The sequence below is a fragment of the Zonotrichia albicollis genome, chromosome 4 (genome assembly GCF_047830755.1).
Source record: "Zonotrichia albicollis isolate bZonAlb1 chromosome 4, bZonAlb1.hap1, whole genome shotgun sequence".
Lineage (NCBI taxonomy): Eukaryota > Metazoa > Chordata > Aves > Passeriformes > Passerellidae > Zonotrichia > Zonotrichia albicollis.
The window spans coordinates 49,521,265-49,543,466 of NC_133822.1; the positions used below are offsets into that span (position 1 = coordinate 49,521,265).

The 22,202-nt window shown below is 38.6% G+C and overlaps 1 protein-coding gene across 1 annotated transcript in view; it reads right to left on the reverse strand.

Annotated features, from left to right (window-relative positions):
• The window catches only part of FRS2 (fibroblast growth factor receptor substrate 2), a 48,165-nt gene extending 27,947 nt beyond the window's left edge, over positions 1 to 20,218 (reverse strand). The window contains exon 1 of the mRNA XM_005480590.4: positions 20,077 to 20,218. The gene's annotated coding sequence lies outside the window, so the exon portion shown is untranslated. The remainder of the gene's footprint in view (positions 1 to 20,076) is intronic.
• Positions 20,219 to 22,202: the final 1,984 nt, after the last annotated feature.

Sequence of the window (22,202 nt, forward strand, 5' to 3'; positions counted from 1 at the left end):
TATTGTGTGAAGAAATGCAGTTATTTTTCAGGCGCTCTCTTGTGTGTGAGAGACATGGGATATTTCCAGATTCCTGAGCTGTTTTATCTTAAACAAGTTCTATGATTAGAAGTTACAGTTAATAAATATTTACAGAAAAAATTATTGGCTACATGGAAAAAAAGGTTTACACTTTAGTAAACTCAGTTTACACTCAAGATGAGATAACTTGATAGAATGTTTGAAAATGAAAAAACCTTTTAAACCATTAATTGGAGAAACTACCAAATAATTAAACACAGAATAAATACATGATAATTAATGTCTGCAGTAAGATGACAAGAAAACTGGTGGAGCTTTGATGTCTTGAGCTCCAAGATCAAGGTTAAAAAACTTTCTGGAATACATAATTAGGTAGAAAGTTAACAGGTTGCAATAAATGGGTGAGATGTAGTATCTTATCAGAACACAAAGGAGTCAAGATAGGTTCATGCATGCTAGTCTTAAGCAACCTATAATAAAGAATAAACACTGGCATTAAAAAATCCAACCAAACAAGAAAAAACCCCTTTCTCCAATACTTATTGATTTTCAAAAGCAGTTTCAGAATAAAAGCTACATTTGAACTTTGTGCTGAAATATTCCTGGCAAGAGCTAAATTCTAGCATAACACCATGTGACATACTAGACTAACATAAATTACAGAAGCAATTACTGAGGACCTTCAAAAAATGGAACCATGGAAATGAAACCAATAAACACGAATATTTTGAAAGTATGTGGATGTTTGGATAGAAAAATGACAATGTTTGCTACGTAGCAAAGCTACGAAGTCTGAAATGTAAACTTTAAGGTTTCATTAATGTAACTGGTACTGTTAATCTTTTATAATTACTTACTTTGGTATATTTTATAATGACTTTCACATATTCATTAAAGGAGAAAATGCCACTGGACTCTCTAAGAGAAGGTTTTCCAATAGCAAACAGTACAGGTAAGATTTTTATATGACAACTGATTCATAAAACATGATTACTGAACAGAGTGTTTGTTCCTTTTCTGTCTACCTCAGTTACTTTTTCCTGACTTTTCTATAGCATTTCATCTCCACATACATCTCTGCCGGCAAACATCCTGAAAATAACAACTGACCCTTTGTACCAACCTAGGGGAGTTTAGTAAATCAGAAGGGTGATCAGTAATAATCACCACTGCCAGTTATTCTGTCCAGTGGAGACAGCATGGATGGAGCCAGGGATGGAGCCAGGAAGGCCAGGACCTTTTGTTTCCAGGACACCAAAAAGAATCTCTGTACAGCTCACAGATGGTCTTTCCTATGTTGTTGAGAGGTTTTCTTTCTGTTACAGTCCTCATCTCAATTCCTTGCACCCTCTCTTCTTGATAACTTCATCTCAAGTTATCTGCCTCTTCCTCCATTTCCTTTGTTCAACTCATCCCTAGCTCATATTTGGGAATTCGCTACCACCATTGCTGTCAATCTACAATCACTTATATAATGTAGTTTTCTTGTTTTGCATGCCTGTCTTACCCATTTAGACTGTACTCTAAAATACAGTTGGTAATACCTGCCCTAATACTTACACTGCAGCTACCACAGGAGATGTGACTGCAGCTGATCATTACACTCAGTGTAAGAGACACAAACACTCTCAAGTCCAGCATCAGCTCCTTTGCAGGAAAACCTCTGCCAGTCCAAACTGGTGCCCTTTTTATGGCACAGCTACCTTGCTTTTTTCTGTTCCCACGCAATGAAAATATTCTGCATCCAAGAACTGGCAATGAGCAGACTCATTTCAACTAAGTTAAAACTGGTATGCTTATAACACAGTGTAAGTACCTTGTGCTTCATCCTTAATTTGTGTACAAGTTATGAGGGGGTTTTGTGTGCAATTCCACACTTACAGAAGTATTACCTGATACTGTACTGCTTATAACCTTTCTAACCCTAAACCATGAAGACACCAAACACACATTTGATTGTTACAGCCTTTTAAAAGAGAAAGTGTACAGTTTTCAGTAAACTTAGCTTAAACAAAGCTTCCTAAGAAACTACAGCAACGCCTTATTTATGGTCAGCACAGTGATGACAAATCCACTTTTTAATTTTTATCTTTAAAAACTTTCTCTGCAATAGTTCAAGAGACAACGGAAGAAAACATAATGATGGAGGACCTTGAAATAAAGAAACTTTCAAGACATGCTGTACCAATTAACTTACTTTTCTTACAGAAACTGTGTTCTTGGAGATAATACAACTAGCAAGTCCAAAGGTCTATATTTAGGAAACACAAACATGTCTCATCTTTCCCTTAAATTCTGAAAGCTGTATAAAACAAAGTCTATGTGGCAAAGAGAAAAGGTGAGTGAATAGAACATGTACCCATCGAACATTTCAAAAAACTTACTGCCTGGCAAAAATAGTTGAGCCCTTAGCAGTATAGATTACACTGTAAATGACCAGTGAAAACTTTAATGAATAGTCTTTAGGAGGACTTATTTCTACCAAATGCACAAAAATTATCTCATCAGTCTGCCCAAGTGGTCCAACAAACTTGCAATTTTGGATATAGGCATGTTTGGAAACACACTGGCAAGTATACTTGACTAGCTAAAAAAACTTTGATCAATTACTTGTATTGAAATACCCATTAATTACCTACTCCCAAAATACACAGAATTACTCCATTTAACAGCCTCTAAAGCAAGAAGTTCAATCTTTACTGAAACTACCCAATAAACTAGCAGAAGGATGTGATCATTTGTACTCATCAGCACAGTGATACAGATGCAGAGTCCCTGAGCGTGTCGTTTCTCTTTTCCAAAGCTTTACCACACAGCAGAAGCCCCAGTTTCCCAGTGTCACTGGTTTTAATCAGGGCAGATTTTACATGTGGTCTCACCATACATAAATCCAGTATTTGCTCTCCTAGCTCTGAAACAGCTTGTTGGTCTTCACTTCATAAAAAGGAATAGCTTCTTTGAGTTTTCTATAAACTTCAAGGCACCAACTGCCCGCCTGCGCCTCCATCTCACCACTGCTACTGCTGCCTGTGCTAGCTAGATAAATCCTCCCACCTCTAAATACCAACACAGATCTCCAAAAAGTTGTACCAGATCTGTGAGAACTAAGAGAAAGATTTTGCACTAAGAGACAGTCCCCTCAAACCACCACTTAAAAACAACCAGACAAATTAACAGCAGCTCAGCCACGTTTATCAAACTATGCATTTTCCCATAAAAAATTACATATATACACAATATGAACTATTAAAGGATGCCATTAAAATTTAAATGTATTTTCCACGTCATCCCTTAAATTTATTCCTTAAAGTATTTTCCAAGTCATTCCTTAAAAGCCACATCTTCAAATACCAGAAACTGATGCTTCCAAATTCAAAATACTGAAGTGGTCTTGCTTATTTAGTCTATCCCAAAAAAGACAGGAGTACAAATAGCAAAGCCAGATGTTGTTAATAACATCTAATTAACACCACAAGGTTCCTCCTGATTCACTGCAACCCCAGAAACCTGGAGTTTCTGGTGTTTTCATACAACCAGGATAGATAGGATGTTTCTGGGAAGCACACAGAAAAAGAGTGAACAGCTGTGTCTAATAACATTGCCCACAGTCAGTAAAGCTACAAGTTAACATTAAAAAATTAAGTTTCTTGTGGTAATGTTTCAATCATTCTGAATTTAAGTCAGGAGAAATCCCAAATAATTTTGCATTTTAATATATTCTGCACATCTAAGGACAATACTAATCTAGGTAAAATGTACCAAAAAGTCCAATTATTTTGCAGGTAGCAACAAGGACTTAACATGAAATGGAAATACAAAGGTTAAAAGAAAAGTGTGTGTTTTCTACTCCTATAAGCTCATGTTAATAAGGGCCATCTTTTATGTCAAAGGTTTGAACATTACAACTTTTAAACAGTTGAAACTGTGAAAGCTCTTTGGACATTATATTCAAGATTAAAGCTAAACTTCTACAAGTTTTGAGTTTCTTTTAAATATTCTCTTTCATAATTAAAAAAAAAAGATCCCACACATGACCTTAAATGTGTCCAAGAAGCCATATTTAAGTACATGTGATACAGGAATGAATAGGAGGTAGGAAGAAGGACATTAAAAAATTCCATAAACAGAAAAAATCAGCTGCATTCTACTGAATATAATTTTCATTATAAGAAGTACTTTAACCACAGTGCTTGATTTTAGTCACATAAAGAGAGTAACTTAGGGTGACAGTACAATTTTAAAAGGAGAAAAAAAAGGCCAAAATAGTAAATATTGGTAATCAAAAAGTTGTGTAACACTCACTAGAGATTAAGCTGGGCTGTTCTATAAATTTTTATACTGACAACCTCTGCTTGCTTGCCTGAAAAAACCCCCTAGTTTCTTACTACTGTTGTGAAATCAAAGGGAAGTCCAAATGACTCAATACTAATATTTACATACCTATGTCCTACTCCACTTCTTCTTTATATGTTGACACTGAAGCCCAAAAATGCCAAAAATAATTATTTTTAAAATTTGTAATTTTCTCTACTGCAGTTATGTCTACTAGAACTGACATAAGAAGAAGTAAGAGGTAATAACAAAACCCATCTCTTTCAAAACCAGTTCTATGTTTCTAACAAGGGTGCATCATTTCCTCACATGTATAGAAAATAGCTGTATTTTTATGAAGTAGTGTGAAGCTTTCCTTTTGTAAATTAAAAAGTCATTGTGAGGTGGAATTTATTAAATTAACTGCTTTTCTTTCTCAGAATGCTATTTTGTGTTCCCCTCAGCTAATCTAAAGGTGAAAGACATGATCTTTCCTGCTCTGGCCATATTCTAACTGGCCAGACAAGCTTCAATCCCAACTCCTGCACTGCTCTTGCAGATCAAATGACCACACTGTGACCAGTGCCAACAAAAGGAAGGCTGGACCATGATGCCTAAGGAGAAATCAGATCCTTATTTTTTCACAGCAGGTCACACTTCAACCATCTTAAAGCCCTCATGAAAATAAAGCTTCATTATAATCTAAGATGATACTACCGGAATTTGCTAAGATAAATGAACCTGTGTATCACTTCTACACAGCCCTACAGAAAATCTAAGGGAAAAGGAATCAATCTGCAGCCTCTGAAAATGCTCTCTTTTAACATAGGTTATGCAAAGCTAAGTTCATATAAAGGCAAAGTTATGTGCAAAGTGTAAATCTGTTTAAAAGTTGGGAAGAGTTTTATACATACAAAGTACAGCATTTCAGTTGCAACATCATAAATTGTACTGATAAGGCTTATTAAATCTAGACTTACACACACAGCTTCTTGGTATTCTACAACTTCTAACAGTGCTATTTCTAACTTCCATTTACATTGTAAGTGTCAAAAATTCCGCACAAACACAGCTTCAAAAATTCCCAAATATTGAAGAAAAAGATTTGTAACAATTTAGCCAGCACAGATTTTGGTTTCTTGCAGAAGTGCACTTAATTTTGCATTTTGTTTAACATAAGAACACAAAACCTCATTTAAGTGTACAAGTTAAGATTAAGCCCCTGACAGTTAAGCTGTTTCAGCTGACTGATGGAAGTCATTCCCATCGTTTCTCAAGAAGTCAAATACGGATATCAAGTTTTAAATTATACTTTACATAAACACTCAGCATGAAACCTCTGGAAATTTGTCATTTTCTAAACCTGATCACTAGAGTATCCAGCAAGCATAGCTACAAACGGAAAGATTTTTGTTCTCTCATCTGCAAAAGATAAATAGGAGAAAAATTAATTCAGAGCAAGAAAAAACTTTAAGCCTTCACATTTCACACCAGATTTCTAATGACAGTGCAAGATAAATTATTTGCTTTCACCTTACACTTACTGCTGCCCTAGTTTACTGAATATCAGTTTAAAAACTTATTCTACTTGGCTTTTAACTTTCAAGTTAAAAGGATATCTTTGAAATTATAACTATGTATTGTCTGAAAATATTTTGGCACTGGCACAGAATCTGCAAAGAATAGCCCAAACTTTAACTTAATTATCCTTTTACAAGAACTGTGGTTTGAGAAAATACAACAACTTCGTAAACATAATAATCACTAAGAGTAATTGCCTTTGGCAGTAATGTCCCAAAGCAAGTTTGGATGTCCAAGATAAACCATGATTCCTATTCTTTCTCTCTATACTTTTCAGTTAATATAAAAATTCAAAAGCAAATGAAAATGGTGTGTCTAACACTGTATAAGCAAACAAAACACAAGTTTCTGTCAGAGCAACATATTACCATCAATAAATAATGAAATCAGTCAACAAGAGTATGTTACAGAAACTGCAACCAAACAATAAAATCTGCAAAAGTTACATTATTTTGTAGAACAGAAATAGAAAGGAACTGATGGAAGTTTAGATGCAGTTACAGAAGCAGTGTGAAATAATCATTATGCTACTTACAGTGTACTTTAATCCCAGATACACTATCCACTTACTGCAACCCCTTCACATATACTGGAAGACACCCAAAAGCACAGAAACCACTTATCCCTGCCTAAAAATATTGCAGGGATTTTGAAAGTCATTTAGAACTAAGAAACACAATAATTAGCTAATGTTAAGACAGTAAAAGACCATAATTCAAATTCATTATGTAACAGGCAAGATTAGGATAAATTAAAGCAAGCACACAAAATTCCTGAAAGTCAAGCTTCTTCCAACTGATTTCAAGTCTCTTTTCTTTATCAGCTCCCATACAATTCCCTGTGCTGATTCACTGCCTTACCTTATCTTGCCCAGCTCCTATAACTTCTGTTTTAACCCACCAACCTTTAGGCTGCTCACCTGTGCAAAACACTGCAAGTTTTCACAAGTCCAGTTCTACATCTGAATTGGATGTATTCCCTCTAATAGCTGATCATTAAAAGAAGTTAATTATTACTGTGTTTGTAAACATATGGGCTTTGATACCACTGTACAACTGCAAGTAAATTACTTGACTCTGAACATTTTCAATATTAGTAAACTAACATCCCTACACTCCTTTGTAAATTCCAACCCATTTACGTTGACTATCTGAATATGCAGCTCAATTTCTGTACATTACCCCCTAAACTACAGCAGGAGAAAACTGTTCAGTTTAGTTGGAAGTCAATACTGTTTAACAAGGGAGTTTTAATCTATATTGTTTCAGTCATCCTATATACACCTGTAATGTCTCAAGTGAGAGGGATGCAAAATATAGTGCAGCAGGGAAAAGAAGCAGTTATAAAACCACAACAAGATTATATTCATACCTTGCTTCTGCGGTGCCAGCAAGTAAAAGCCTGTAGTATGATGCACAGAGGGCTGCTGTCAAACTCTGAAACCTGCCTAGTGCTGCAGGCTGACATAAATTCTCCGGCTGCAGCAGTGACTTTTGCAGGCAGCTCTATTTCACCCTCAAACAGGACCACGAGCATGTTAACTTTGCCCTTTCTAGCAACCCCACACAACAGCAGCATGAATCAATTAACCCCAGCAGTGGAATTTTTCTGTTATTCAACCTAAATTGCATTAATGCTTGACTGCTGAGGCAATACATTTTGTCTGTTACATTCACTGAACTACGACCAAACTGATAGGACAAATTTGTATGGGTGTGTTAATGCCATTTTTGTAACTTACTATGTATTGAAGCAAGAGCTGAGTTGTTTAACCTCTAGCAAACCTAGCCTTCCTTCGTGGTCATCAGATAGCCTAGGGAACCAGAAGCAATCACAGGATTCTAAGAACTCAGTCTGCTACTTGTGTGGTACTGTACATGACTCATTTGAGAGTTTCCCTAGGGAATCTTCTAAAGTGGACACTTATCAGAAGTCTCATTACATTTTTAAGTGTTTAAAATCTCTGCCAAGTCTCTACTATAGACCTATGCCATCAATTGTGAAATATGACCTTGGCTGAAGCACATCTAGTAGCTTGTTAGTTAAAAAAAAGTACTAAAATAGATTTATAAATAATGCTTAAAATCCATATGAAAAGCTGCAATGCACCACAAAACCCACTAGAACAACTCATTACATTAGGCACAGGTCTAATGTGTGCCTGTGAATGCATACACTTCAGAGAGAAGCATTTACAGTTTTCTTAGAAATAAAATGAAGTTCTGGGAAGCAGCAACCACCATCACCAAAAAACCAGCAGATGAATTCACTGTACTCACTAGGTGCCAGCCCCCCACCAAAATCCCCACCTTATTCAGGAGACAAACACTGAGCCACTCACAAATCAGCTGCTAAACTGCTGCAGCTTACAACACAGCCTCTTAAAGCAAACAAACAAAAAATACCATAAGGCCATACTGTAAACTCATTTACAAATAGTTTAACCATGTGTGTGCAAGAGGATTGCAAAACAAACTACAGAAAAAAGTGCACTACCTGCCCCCAGATATGCCACCAATTTTTCTGACTTAAAAATCCAAACCTACTGCTATCCAGTTTAACTGTTACCACTTCACCCCAGGGTACAGCTGCTGGGCAGAACTGTGCTATTTAAAAAAATTAAAAATATAGTTAGAGAAAGGGGAATGATCTACTCACTGTGCATCTGCACCAGTACAAAACTTTCAAGTCTTGGAAATAAAGTGTTTCTATTAAATATTAATAAAAAAGGCAAAGTACCTGGTCCCAAATTATACGATATTTAGCAATGATCAAAGGAAATCCAGCTTCTAGATTTCTGTGATGTTTGCCAAATTTCCATTTAACAATGGTTTTACTTTCACCACTAACATAAGAGTAATATATTCACAAATACAGTTTTGAAACCCAAAAAAAAGTTTATTTAAACTCTGTTATTAGGATTAGTCTACCAGCAGCTTGGCAAATAGCTTTTAACATACAAAATTTAACATCAAACATTTTTGGTTACAATTTTTGGTAACAATTTTAGTTGCATTTTATTCTTAACTCCAGACTTGTATTTCATAGACAACACTCCCTTATTCTTTCTAGTTTTATGTTCTTTTTACCTGTCACTATGTAGTCACAATGTCCTACAACTACCCACTTCAAAACAGCTCATTCACACTAGAAGGTAATCAGAGATGTGACTCCACTGAAATAGCCTGGTATTGGAATTAATTCATAGAAAGCCCTTGCAATGAATGTCAACCAAGATCTCTCAGAAATCACTGTCAGACCACAATATTTACTGTTAGACGTACTACGTAAATAATCCACTCTTAGTGTTCACCACTGCTGGACTTTATTATTCCATCATCAGAAGTTTTCTGTGATACTTCCTTGTTTGAAGCCATCATTATGGAAGGTACATTTCCCTGGTACAGCACACTCAATAAATAATATTTCATGCACAATAAACCTAAAGTGTAACTACTTTAAAAGCTCACTAATACAGTATGATAGGACACTGCTCACTTTAGAAGTCAGCACCAATGAAATAGCACCACTGCATCGTCACCAGTGCAAGAGCTGTCTGACAGGTCACATAACAACTGATTCCATCTCTACTTATCAGCATAAAGGATCTCCTGGTAGTCACCATTTCATCACTTATTTAGAGCTTTCCCCAGAGCACACCACTGATCACTAACTACCTTAGCCTTCCTCAAGGCCTCAGCTGAACATGTTTCTTCTCTTCAGACATCATCCTACAACATTAAAAAAAATGCTTCCTATGGAGAGCTTATAACCAGTAAAGCTAAACTGATATGGTAATGGCACAATGAAACCTTCAGAGAGGTAGTTTTAATTTGATACACTAACAATGTTAAACTGCTTTTCTCTTTGAAATGAAACTATTTTAAAACCATACCATTTACAATTAGTAAGTTACATCCATGTAACAAATCAAATTCTATATTACAGCTGAAAGAAGAAATACAAACTCTTCAAGAGGAGTAAATTTATATTTAGCAGACATACATTAAGTTGTGCTCTATGGGACTAGTGAGTAGGGACTTAACAAAATAACGAACTCTAAAGCAGAAAGAAATAAATATTTATTAAGCAAATGTACTGACACTTAGGGACGAAAATCATTGTAAAAGAAAACACATTTGTGAAGGTCAGATGATAAACATAACACTGTAGGCAGAGAAAATCCAAGACAAATAACTTGAACTTTAGATTTTGAAGAGCACTTTGCTGCACTTTACTAGTAGAAATATTTCAAGACCCTAAGTGGCCATAAGTATCTAAAAATAAGAGTCATAATGTACACTTAAACCCAAAGAGTCCTACAGAAACTAGAAGCTTATCTAAGTTTCTGGTATATGTTGTACCTCTGAGACAACACACACATTGCTCTAGAACTAAAGAGCCACAGGACAAGCTGGAAATACTCTCCAAAGCTCTGTTATCAGAAAAATTCTGGAACTTAGGGAGGGAGAATATAAGTGCTGCACAAGAAATGTTCACCTCTCTATTGAAAAAAAAAAAAAGGAGGAGAGAAGAAAATACAAAGAAACAAAATAGCTTGTCTGAGGTCTATGTAGCACCTTCCCTTTTTCATTTCCTCTATACATTCTTTTCTAGTCCAACAATTTTTAGGAATGGAGTAGCAGGTCTGACCAATTGGCATGTATTACTCAGAATTTCTCTAACTATAGGGACAACAATATTGTTAATATAATACTAAAGAAATACCACAAAGTTCAAATTTAGGGAACAATTTATTGAACTGGATTTAATATTAGCTTGTTTGCTCTTTTTAAGAGCTAAAAAGTCTTAACTAAATACCTTTTAACAACAAAAATTAATATAATGGCATCCTTCCTAGCAAAACTGCAAGCACAGAAGAAGCTCTTTCAGGAACTGAATACCATCACCTAAAACCTGTACAGCAAATGAAGAAAGAGATAGCTATCAGAGACAAGCAAGGCAAGCATTCACATTCATATTGAGATCTGAATATCTGCCAGTTAAATGCTTTTTGTAGCCTAAAGCAGTGGACAATTATTTAAGAATTCAATCTTTGTCCAGTGTGGCTGCAGAAATACTGTATAGTCTGACAGGAAACATCCAGCTTACTTTAGTATTAACCTGAGAGAATTAACACTAACTCTCACTGTCCTAGTCCTTTTACATTTATGGCAAAACAAATTGATCATCAACACTACATTCTCAATTTCAAGCTACAAAAGTCTACTCAGCAGATTTTAAGAGAAGAAAACATAAGGCAGCTGCCATGACACAGAAGAAATTCACAACAATTTAACTACACTATACTAAAACATCTCTAAAACACATACAGCAAGTTATACATTAAAATTTATTATTTTATCTATTATAACTTGTTTACTTTTTCATGATATTACCAGCCAAAAAGCCTCAAATTACAAGTAGCCACAGCAGTTTACCTTTCTCCAAAATAAATCCCCCAAAAAAATCACAAGCAAAATGCAAAACACAAGCCACAGAAACCTTGGGACCAAAGTTTCGTGACACATGAAAAAATATTTAAGAGTGACTTGGCTTTCCTTAATAACCAAAAAAAAAGTATTACCTCTGTTAATACTAGCATTAGTTCTACAATAAGTCAAGTATATGACATAGCACTTAATACTACTCTGATTGCCAGTTTAATTCAATTCTTATATTATCTCAATAAAAGCTGCAGATTATATCTGCCTCACCAAAGAAACCTGCAAAGTGCAGAAAACAATATTTAGTAACTGAAATCACATTTGATACTAAATGTGCACAAAAAATGACACTGTATTTATTCACAAAACAGATTTTAAAGTATGCCACTGGTGCACTTTACTCCAAAGTAAAATCACTGGACAAATGAATCAGATTTAAAAGACGTACAGCAATATACATTTCCCAAGTACCTATAAGAAAAGATCTACAGGTAACATGTATCCCTGTCTGCTTACATAGTTTAAAATGTTATTTATCTGTATAAGCAAAGAGACAAGAAACTCTAATATCCAAGAAGAAAAGTCAGAGGTGGAGTCATTTTCTCTTGTAATAGTATTAACATATATAACATCTCCGAAGTTTTGTAAATCAAAGTATATGACATGAAACATGCATAAAGACATGGGAGGTGGGGGGAAGAAAAATACAGATTCAAGTGCCAAAAGTATCAAGGAAAAGGACTATGATGCAGAAATATGAGACATGGGTCTTCGAATTCAAAGACAATAGGCAAGCTTTAGCTAGATGAGGAAAGTAACAGACTACTGAAAAATTGTAGCAGCTGTATTTTGAACAGATTGCAGAGATAGGAATATCAGCAGATGGAGAAGGTACTTGAAGTACTCCAGATGGCAGATACAGAAACTTCATTAGCAAAGACAGAAAAAGAAAATGTGGTCTTGAAAATGCTATTTGGACAAGGAAGGAGTGTATTAATAAACATGACTGTGGACTCAAGAAGAAGAAGAAGAAGAAAGGGCTACTCCCAAACAAGTGCCTCCCTGGATGAGGGAGGATTAGTACACTGTCAGCAGCATTGCAAATGGCAGGCAAATGAGTTCAGTTTGAGAGAGAAGATAAAGAGCTCTGAAACATTCAAAATATTTATGATGATTAAAAACACTTAAATGAAATGCAGGACTGAATGAACACACATAGAGAGCCACAAAACTCTACAAAGCTTACAGCAACCTAAATATAGGAGATACAGAGATTTCGATGAATGTTGCACGCATTGGGGTCAGTGGGAAGAGGGTACAGTTGTGGGAAGATGCTTGCAGCAAGCAGCACCACAAAGGCAGGAGAGGGTCAAGGCTGTGACAGCCAGGCAAGTTTCCCTACATCACACATCCTCTCATTCCCACAAACCAAAAACAGCTTAGTTATGCATTTTATAAAAAGCCCAACTACACTTTGAAAATTTAAATAATTTTTACTTGTATTAATGGACCACCTGACAGATGCACAACAGCAACTACCTTCAATTACAATTTTTGTGGTGATTTAAAAGCAAGACTTTATTTTATTTAAACTAAAATTTGTGCTTTAACTACATGCTTCAATCAGTGTGGAGTTACTGAAAAATACAGACAGCTACAAAGTAGTCTAATACCCTCTACTTGTAATGGTTGCCTGAAAAGGCTAAACTTGTTGAGTGACATCAAGGGGAAAAAAGGTCCCTTTATGTTTCATTAAGATTTTCTTAAAAGAAAAACAACAACTGTGCTTTAAAGGAGTAATTCAAATAGATTTTAAAAAAAGAAATAAATAACAAGTCCTACAACAAATGCTAAGATGTCAGAAGAATCTTAACGTACTTCCCTGAAGAAGTAGCCCTCCCTGTGTTTGCTTGGTATCTTAATTTGCCTTGGGTTTCAAAACCCTGGGCTTGCCAAGAGCTATTCCATTCAAAACCTCAGGAATTCCATTACTAGTTTTCAGCTAAATTAAAGGAAAATAGAAGCATTCAATGCATGGCAAAAGTATGCACAAAGTGTTTGTTGATACTCATAAATAGACTGAAAAATTTAGCCATGTCTGAAGGATAACTGCTGCATAGTCAACTCAGTTGGGCTCTGCCATGCTGCTAAGCAAAAAGCTGCTGCTGTCAGCTCAGACAAGCTCAGCATAAGATTGATACATTGCTACCAAGACTGAACACAGCACTAGATCATTCATTTCTCACTTCATGTTTAAACAGAAACCAAATCTGTATTTCTGCAGGAGAAAAAAAGGAAATAGTGAGAGTTCCCTCTTTAAAGCAACTGCTTCAACATCTCCATCAGGGAAAAAATGTCTCACTATCCTAAAGCATGGCAAAATCAGTCAACTCTCCACCCTGTCAAACATCTTGCAAGTAATGAAATAAAGACATTTCATCTCAGAAATTCATCTAGTATTGTGCTGATTAATATCTTTGCAATGTCCACACAATTGGGTCTCTTTCAAATAATATTTTATGATTCTCAGCAAGCAGTATTACTACAATCACATTTGCCCAATAAATAATGGTAAGAATGAAATGTTCTCACCTGCATATTGTGCCAGCTGTCAGTCATACTATCACACAAGAAGGCAATATCCCTGTGCAAAGCATTGAAGAAAACCTTCATGAAAAACAAATGTTTCACCTGTGTCAAGGAGTGCAATCCCAGAAGATACAAACCAGTATGCAGTTTAACTTCTCTGGCTGTAGTTACAGGAGAACAGTGAAAATATCAACACCCTATTTTAAACTGCAGCTCTCAGGAGAGATCAAAGATCTGTATCTTGCATTAAAAACACGGGAATCCGGGTATATGGGATAGAGAGTTTATTTTACCCTTCCAAAGGCAGGAAATTAAAGTAACTTTTGACCATTGAGTCAGCAGCACCCAGTTCAGATGAGGGTTTGCAGAAACCATCACCACTGTGAGAGTGACAGCAGCAGCACCTCAACCCTGCCAGGAACAAAATCACAACAAAGAAAAGCCAAGGAAAAGAGTCAGTTCTTCAGACTGACAACATGGGGCTCTGGTCTAATCCTGACTTGGGCATACACACAGGAAAACTATCACTGTCTCAGATTTGCCAACTGCCCATAGTATTTCACATTTGCTACAAGCACACACAATACAGTATTTGTGAATGAGATTTTTCACAACAGAAAAGTAACAAACACACATACAAGAAAAAGGTGAATAGCAAGATATGCCTGAGCATCTTTTCTATAAGATGCACATTTATCATATATAAAGGAAAGAAAAAGATAAGCTTAAAAACTACATTTGGGGTATTTTTTTAAATCCTGGTCCAAAAATGTACCAACACAGAGGTGTTTCTATCTACAGCAGAAACAGGACTTAAACATCTATTAAAAAAAAAACCAAAAAAATCACAAAAAACACAAAACAAAACAATAACAAAATAAAAATACACCAAAAAATCCCCAGTGAGAAGAAACAGCGGGTCTAGCAACTGGCTGTTGCTAGAAGCTGAAGTAAATACAGGCCATCCAGCATGGTCAGATATGACTGCAATGCCATGCAACACAATGATTTCACATTTGCAGTGCCTGAGAGGAACACACTGCCTAACACAGATACTAGTACTACTTTGTTGACTGAGATTCAAGCAAAAAGTTCAGGGATTACCCCAGACTGCCTGAGAAGTCAGTGACAGATTGCATATCACTCCTGTGACAAGGAGCTTCTCATCTCACTACCCCACATATGGACATAAAAGCATTTTAGGAAAAGAACAAAATAAAACATGAAATTAAAGCACTCTAAGACATGAGAGGGAATCACAATGCCATTTCCACTAATTAGAAAAGAATGCATATAGTCAGTCCCAAGCATGCAATAATCATGAATTTTTATTGTATAAACATCAAAAATAAGTTATTAGTTCTTTTTATTTAAGCCAAGAGGTGATTATTTCTGTTGTCATTTGAAGCTTGAGGGGAAAAACCAAATTGTGGAGAATCCCATAGTTGCAGGAAGAGGGAACTCAATAAAGAGTGAACTAAATTCGCCATCATGATTGTTGCCACCCTGCCAGATACAGTGAAGATGAAGCTTTGAAAAGTACCCTGTAGTTGGAGAATACATGACATACATAGTCAGACATTTGTATGCACACATATTTATATGAGAAAGCACCACACACCTGTTTATCACCAGCTCAAGTTTAAAAAAAATCATCACATCTAGCACTGATTACACAGAAGGGCCAACAACAAAAGATGATGTTTAAGAAGAGAAAACTGAAAGTCTATTACAACTCATACACAACCAAAATACCATTTGCATGCTCTACATGAAATTACACATCTCTGAACAGCAGATTTCATCCAACAGTTCCTCAAATCCTTTTGATTAAAAAAACCAGTAGCAGATAAAAATAAAACCTGTTACATTTTTACAGAAAACGTTACTTGGGAGCTGCAGATAGGTCATCTCTTCCAGCAGCAGCTACTGCTCAGTTAGTCATCACCACTGAGCAAAGAGACACTACCACCCATACAGACTTGCAACAGAGTGAATCATGTAAGAGCACACTTATCCACTTTGGGAAAAATTAATCAAGGTAACTGACCAGCAAAGGCAGGCTGAGCTAATACTGTCCATTTAATGGCTGATTATGCCTAAAGCATGTAACACTGCATATGGCTTCTCTGGTGGAAAGGATTATCACACCTGGTAAACTACCGCACACAAGAGGAGACAAATGGATGGGGAACACTCTATCTACAATTTTCAAAGATATTAGGGGAGAAGAAAAAAGATAAAAATCAATGCCTATCCATATCCTGAAACATTAACTACAAGCTCTATGACAGGCTGAACAAGACAGATTTTGAAAACCACTAACCATTACAGTTACTTATGAAGAGAAGTCACAGACTGCCTCCCCAGAAACTCTGTGAAGTTATAATTTCTATCTTACATCAGCCTCATAATTTTCATAGATTTATTCTGTCTCTTTAGCTACCTGCTATAATGCAAAATACGGTACCATTTTCTTAGTGGACACTGATCACTAACTTTCCTTATTTAACTCTTTTAAATTTAAAAATTCAATATACATGCCAAAGAAATTCATTTGTGCAGTAATTTGATGAGCATCAGTTGTATGAAACAACAGGTACCAAACAATTTTTTTAAATTGGTTACTATACAAAAGGCAGATTCCTTCAAAGCACAGAATGAAATCAGACACACACTACCCTGATTTAAGGGGTCTTAGATGTCAATATTCCCATGAACCATATCCAAACGATGTCTTGAAACCCTTGATGCTGTACCATCTTAACTTCACAGAATTAGGCCAGTATCAAATATACTTTAAACTGGCATCATGTGTCACTGTCACCAAAAGAAACAGACACACCCTGCTCCCCTTACTGCTTGCTTCCATCCCCATCTCTGTACCAGCACAAATGTTTGTGCAGCAAACTGATCCAGCTCCAAGCGAACCCTTCCCTGCCCGCCCCTCCCCCAGGTTACCTCAATCCTCAGCCCAGCTCACCACACAACTATACAAGTATTTCCTGCACAAAGGAGGAAGCAGCAGAGCAGGGTGGAAGCAAACAGGACCATGTTTTTCAATGGTGGAGCTGGTCTGTGCCAGCTGTGGGCCAGTGCAAAGCAGCAGCAGCAGGCTGAAGGCTGGACTCCTGCAACACCAACAGACCTGTCTGTACAGCCTCCCAGCTCCTGCCTTTCCTCTCTGGGATCCCACTCCTCTGCTCACACAGCCACTGACAGCTGTGCAACTGCTGGGGGAGCTGGTTCAGGGTGCCAATCAACTGAAAAATAATTCTACCAAGAAAAAAAAAAGTTGCTAATTTTTAGCCAGTACAGGTTCGTGAACCAGTTCCCAGTGCAATCCTTACCAGCACAAGGAAGGAAGAGAAGGAAGGAGCTGGGAAGGTGGGAGGTCCAATTTTTATCAGCTTGGGATGCTGTGGAAACACTCAGACACCACCACATTTTAAATTTCAATTTGCCTGCGCAGCTGAATGTGACTATTTTAATCAATTTTTTCCAAAGATTAAACCTTATTCCAACCTTTGCGGGAGCCTAAGCAGCCACAGTCTCCTTGGGCACAAGAAGCAAGAAGTGAGGCCAGTTCACTCCATCAACCACTTTTACCCTTCATATTCAATACAACAAAGAGGGAGCATTCGTTTCTCTAACTTAATGATAGTTTTACCAGATAATTGTTTTAAACATCACTGATTAAGTGACCTCACCTATTTGCATAAGAAGAACATACATGGAATAAAACAACGGCAGTCATGTTAAGTATTATCTTAACCACAGTTTAGTACTTACAAGGAATTTAAATGGTTCTGGTGATTTAAGTCATCTAACAAACCTCTCCACTCAGGAGTGAATTTCATCCATTGTTCAAAAAGTTGTTTTACTTAAACTACAAGTCCTAGTGATCACAGAAATTACCAAAATCAATTTCAATGAGGTCATAATCAGACACCTAATAAACATGGATGTAGTTACTTTCAGGCTATCTTTTGAATGTAAGTAGGAATACAGACTGTTAGCAACAATCTTTTTAATTTATAAACAATGGGATTTATAAATGAATTGTTAAATTTAGCATAGAACTATTTCCATGCAAAGTGAATGTACGTTTATGTTCATCCAGTTAACAAAGAAAAGAAATATGATCACATCAATTCAAGAGATAAGACCCAGCAACATTACAGCTCAAGAAGTGAAGTGCAGAATCAGATGCTTTTTCCTAAAAAACAGTCTTCCCAACTGCCATACATTATATTTTCCCAGTTAATGAAACTCTCTTACAAAGCTAGATTCTTCCACAGACTACAGTAGCATTTTATAAAATAACTGATCTTCTCCTTAACAGAATTTTCTTGTACGACAAAAAGGTGTTCCAAAGTACTCTATAAAAATTTTAGAGAAGTAAGAACAGTTCATTTTTACTACAATTCACCACCAACACTAGAGAGAAGACACTGAACTGGAAAGTGAGCAAAAGCCTGAAAAGCTATTTAACCATATATTCATACAACAGCTGGCACACTGTTTCAACATGCATTTTTAAAGCATTCTTGACACGGAAGTAAATAAACTCAGGGACTCTCTGTCAAGGAATAAGGTTCTTAATTTTGTTCCCTTCAGTGTGGAGCTAGCAGTTGGACCTGAACGGTTGACTTATACTGATACAGGTTTCCTTTCAAGCAGGCATAGACAGGTGTGCTGTACAAATGCACTTGCTAACCAAGGAAAACAGACAATGGATTTCCCTGGCAGTTCTGCTGATTTCAACCAAAAACCAGAATGCTTATTGGATCTGAACCCGTATATCTTAATACCAAGCCACTTTTAACAGAGCAATAAATCTTTAAAAATTAATTTTTCATTTTTCTAAATACAAATACACTGTAGAATTAGCAGAACAGATTAAATGACAGGTTCATGATACATAATTACTGCAAATGTTAACACCATCTAAGATTTACTCAGAAAACTCGTTTTGCTCATTACGCTGAATATCACTTCGTCACTAGACCTTAAAGTTAAAAAAAATCCAGGATTATTTAAAAGTCACAAATAAAATGCTTGTTAAAAATATTAGTATCAAACCACAGTTGTCAATTTTTTCAAAAAACTTTTTTAAAAAATCTATCTTGATTTCTACACTATTTATTTATTGCAATAACAGCATTACTTTCAACTCACAATCCAACAACATCCCTAGTGATTTCTAATTATGATTATCACATCTTATGCAATGACTTTGAGCAAGATGCAGTGACCAGGAAGACAAAAAAAATGTATTTTTCTTCCAAAATTCCAAGTTTAGATGAGCACTCAAGCCAAATCAGTGCTGAGACACCTTTTGACGTCAGTGTGTCTTCAGATCCATCCTTGCTACATTTACAGGCAGCTATATGTCAGAGGAAGGGCAGTGTAAAACGCCGAGGAAGCGAGCTCGGTATGGCTTTCATTCATATGCACAGCACCCCTTCCAGAGCCGGCAGGATCCCCTTCCCTGGCAGGCTCTGTCTGCCGTCCCCAACCCCTGACCCGACAGAGCGCTCTGTTATCCCGGGGCTCGCACCTCGAACGCCCCCGGCTTTGCTCAGACGGGGAATAGCAAACGTACTTGTCTTGGCAGGCATGTGACGGACACAGCTGACCTAGAGGAAGGTGCGAGGGCTTGACAGGTGACACCAGATGAGAAACCAGCACCAGACGCGCCGAGCACCGAGGAGGCGGTCAGGCAGCCGGGACCGCTCCCCGCGCCAGACCTGCCTCCAGACAGCCACAGCAGGGACAAATTTATCGCCTCGTCTTTTGTTTCTAAACTCGCACTCGGCTCGTCCACCCCCGCTCCCGCCCCAGCCCCAGAGCAAGGCAGCGATCCCCCTCCGTGCTCGGCCTTCCCCGCCCAGACACAGCCCCGGGCCGGAGCCCCCCGTGCCCGTGGGGGCCCAGCCGCCACCGAGCTCCCGCGCCCGCACCCGCGGGGGAGGAGAAGCGGGTCCAACCGCGGGGCACGTCCCAGCCCGGCTCCCGCGGGAGGAGCCCACACAAGGGGCTGCTCCGGGGCCCCGGGGCTCCACTGGGAGGGCCGGGCACCCCGCTGGAAGGAGCCGGGGAAGGGGCGAGGAGCAGCACCCACCTGGGCCATGAGCCCCGCGCTGGCCGCCGCGCCGGGCCGCCTGTGACGGGCGAGACGGCGGCCCCGCGTCGGGCCGGGGCACGGCTGCGCCTCCGACCGCGGCAGCGACAGGGCCGCGCTCTGGGCCGGACCCTGCCCGGCTCCGCTTCCGGAGCGCGGCACGATCGCCTTCCGGGGCAGCGCCCGGGGAGCCGCGGGGCGGGCCGGGCGGCGCTCCTGGCACCAGCAGCGGCAGAGGCACCGGCACCGGCACCGCCCGGGCGGCGGGGCGGCCGCGGGGCTGCGCCGGGAGCGGCGCGGGGGCCGGCGGAGGGAGGCGGCCGCGAAGCGTGTCTTACTGGTTCCTCAGGTTTAAAAAAAAAAACATTAAAGCTGTAATTGCACGCAGAGCTCTGGGAAGAGTTGGCTCGGTTTGCCCTGACTGTTGTAGCACTCGGTGTCACGCTGTTACTTTGGGCGCTGCCGCCCTCACCTGCAGCTGTCGGAGCTGGGCTGCGTTAGCAGGGTTGCACTGCATGCCACTGAACGCAAAGGCTGGCGCTGTGCACATCAAAACAGAGATACGGCACATTTGATGCGGGAAACAGGAACCAGCGGAGGTGCCACACCTGTGCAGGTTTGTGGAAACGCTTAACACTCCTGTCAGCCAGTGCAGAAAAACCCACACTGTTGTTTGTTCGTGCTCTCGCTACCTCCATGTCACCGTGTCTGTTCCCTCTTTACAGCCCGATGCGTGTGACCAGAAGACACTGTGATCTACAATGAATCTTGAGTGTGTAGGTACACATACACAGAAACAATATACATGTGTATTGTTTCCCAACACACACAGAAGCACACTGCTCACAGTTAGAGCAGCCTGCATGAAATTCAGCTTTGTCTCTTCTTGCTCTCCACCTCCTTTCGCCGGAATCGAACTTCTGAACTCCTCACCAAACAATGACTTGTTCCAAGTTGCTTCACAGAACAGTTCTGTCTATGTCTCTGACTTTCTCAGGAGTTGTGCACCTTCACTTTTGACTCTGTTTCAGTCAGCTCATGATAAGGAGAATAGGAAGTGTTGCTCTCACAGTTGCTCACTTTCTTCCCTTCCCTGGACAGTTACTGCTTTGTAGAAGACATGTTGAAATTAAATGGATCACAGTACTCCACCATCCTAAGATTCATTTAATCTGTAGGTTGTGTGAGAGCTGAAAAAGCTGAAGTCCATATAGAAATTTTCTTCAGATGGACACGCTAGAAAGGTGATATAGTATATATAGGACCTAGAAGTAAAAGGGTGGAAGAGCACAGCTGTGGTTTAGCATTTGTACCACTGCACCTGTTGGCTCCTGTGCATCTGAGTCAGGGCCCAGAGGACGAGGTGGATAAAGCAGGGCAAATGGGATTTTCCTATATCTGACTCATGTAGTAAGTGAAGTCATGTAGCAAACACTGTCATCTAACACACAGTATGTGCTCATATGCCATGAACATAATATACAATGGGCTACAAAGCAATAGGCTGTTCTTAAACATCTGCAGGGTTCCTTGTGACCTTCAGGTCACAGGACTTGCCTTAAAGTCTGTTCAGATGCACTTTTTGGTCCCCATCTGTGAGTGCACATTCAGCTGAGTATTGTGCCTTGCATTTAATCCCTAGTCTTTTCAGCAGTGTCTGGATGAGCAAGGAACAAAGTTTTGATGTGTCTCTTCTTCTGGGTCATTTATTTATTTTCTCCTCTCTCTAGCCTTCACCACAGCTTCACCAGTTCATTTAAATTGCTGCCCTTAAATTGTGTCAGGATTTGTATTAAATTAGGATAGTGCAGTGTCTCTTTGACAGTCAGGTTCAACACCTTCATCAAAGGTGAAGTGCTGGGTTTGTTCATGTGTGAATTTGGTCATCCTTACTGTTTACCTGAGTGTTACTTTACCTAGCTCACTCAGATTTACTGACAGAGCAATTCAGTATTTCGATACTGGAGCTGCACTTTGTGGCTTTTCTAGATCTTTCTCCAGGGCATTTTCTTCCTTCTTGAGACCTTGCTGTGTTGCATTCATGGTGGGAATTCTTGTTCTGTTGTTGCTCCTTCTCATTCTCACTACATAGATGTCTTGGATCCATGACATGTTTGTTGCTGCTG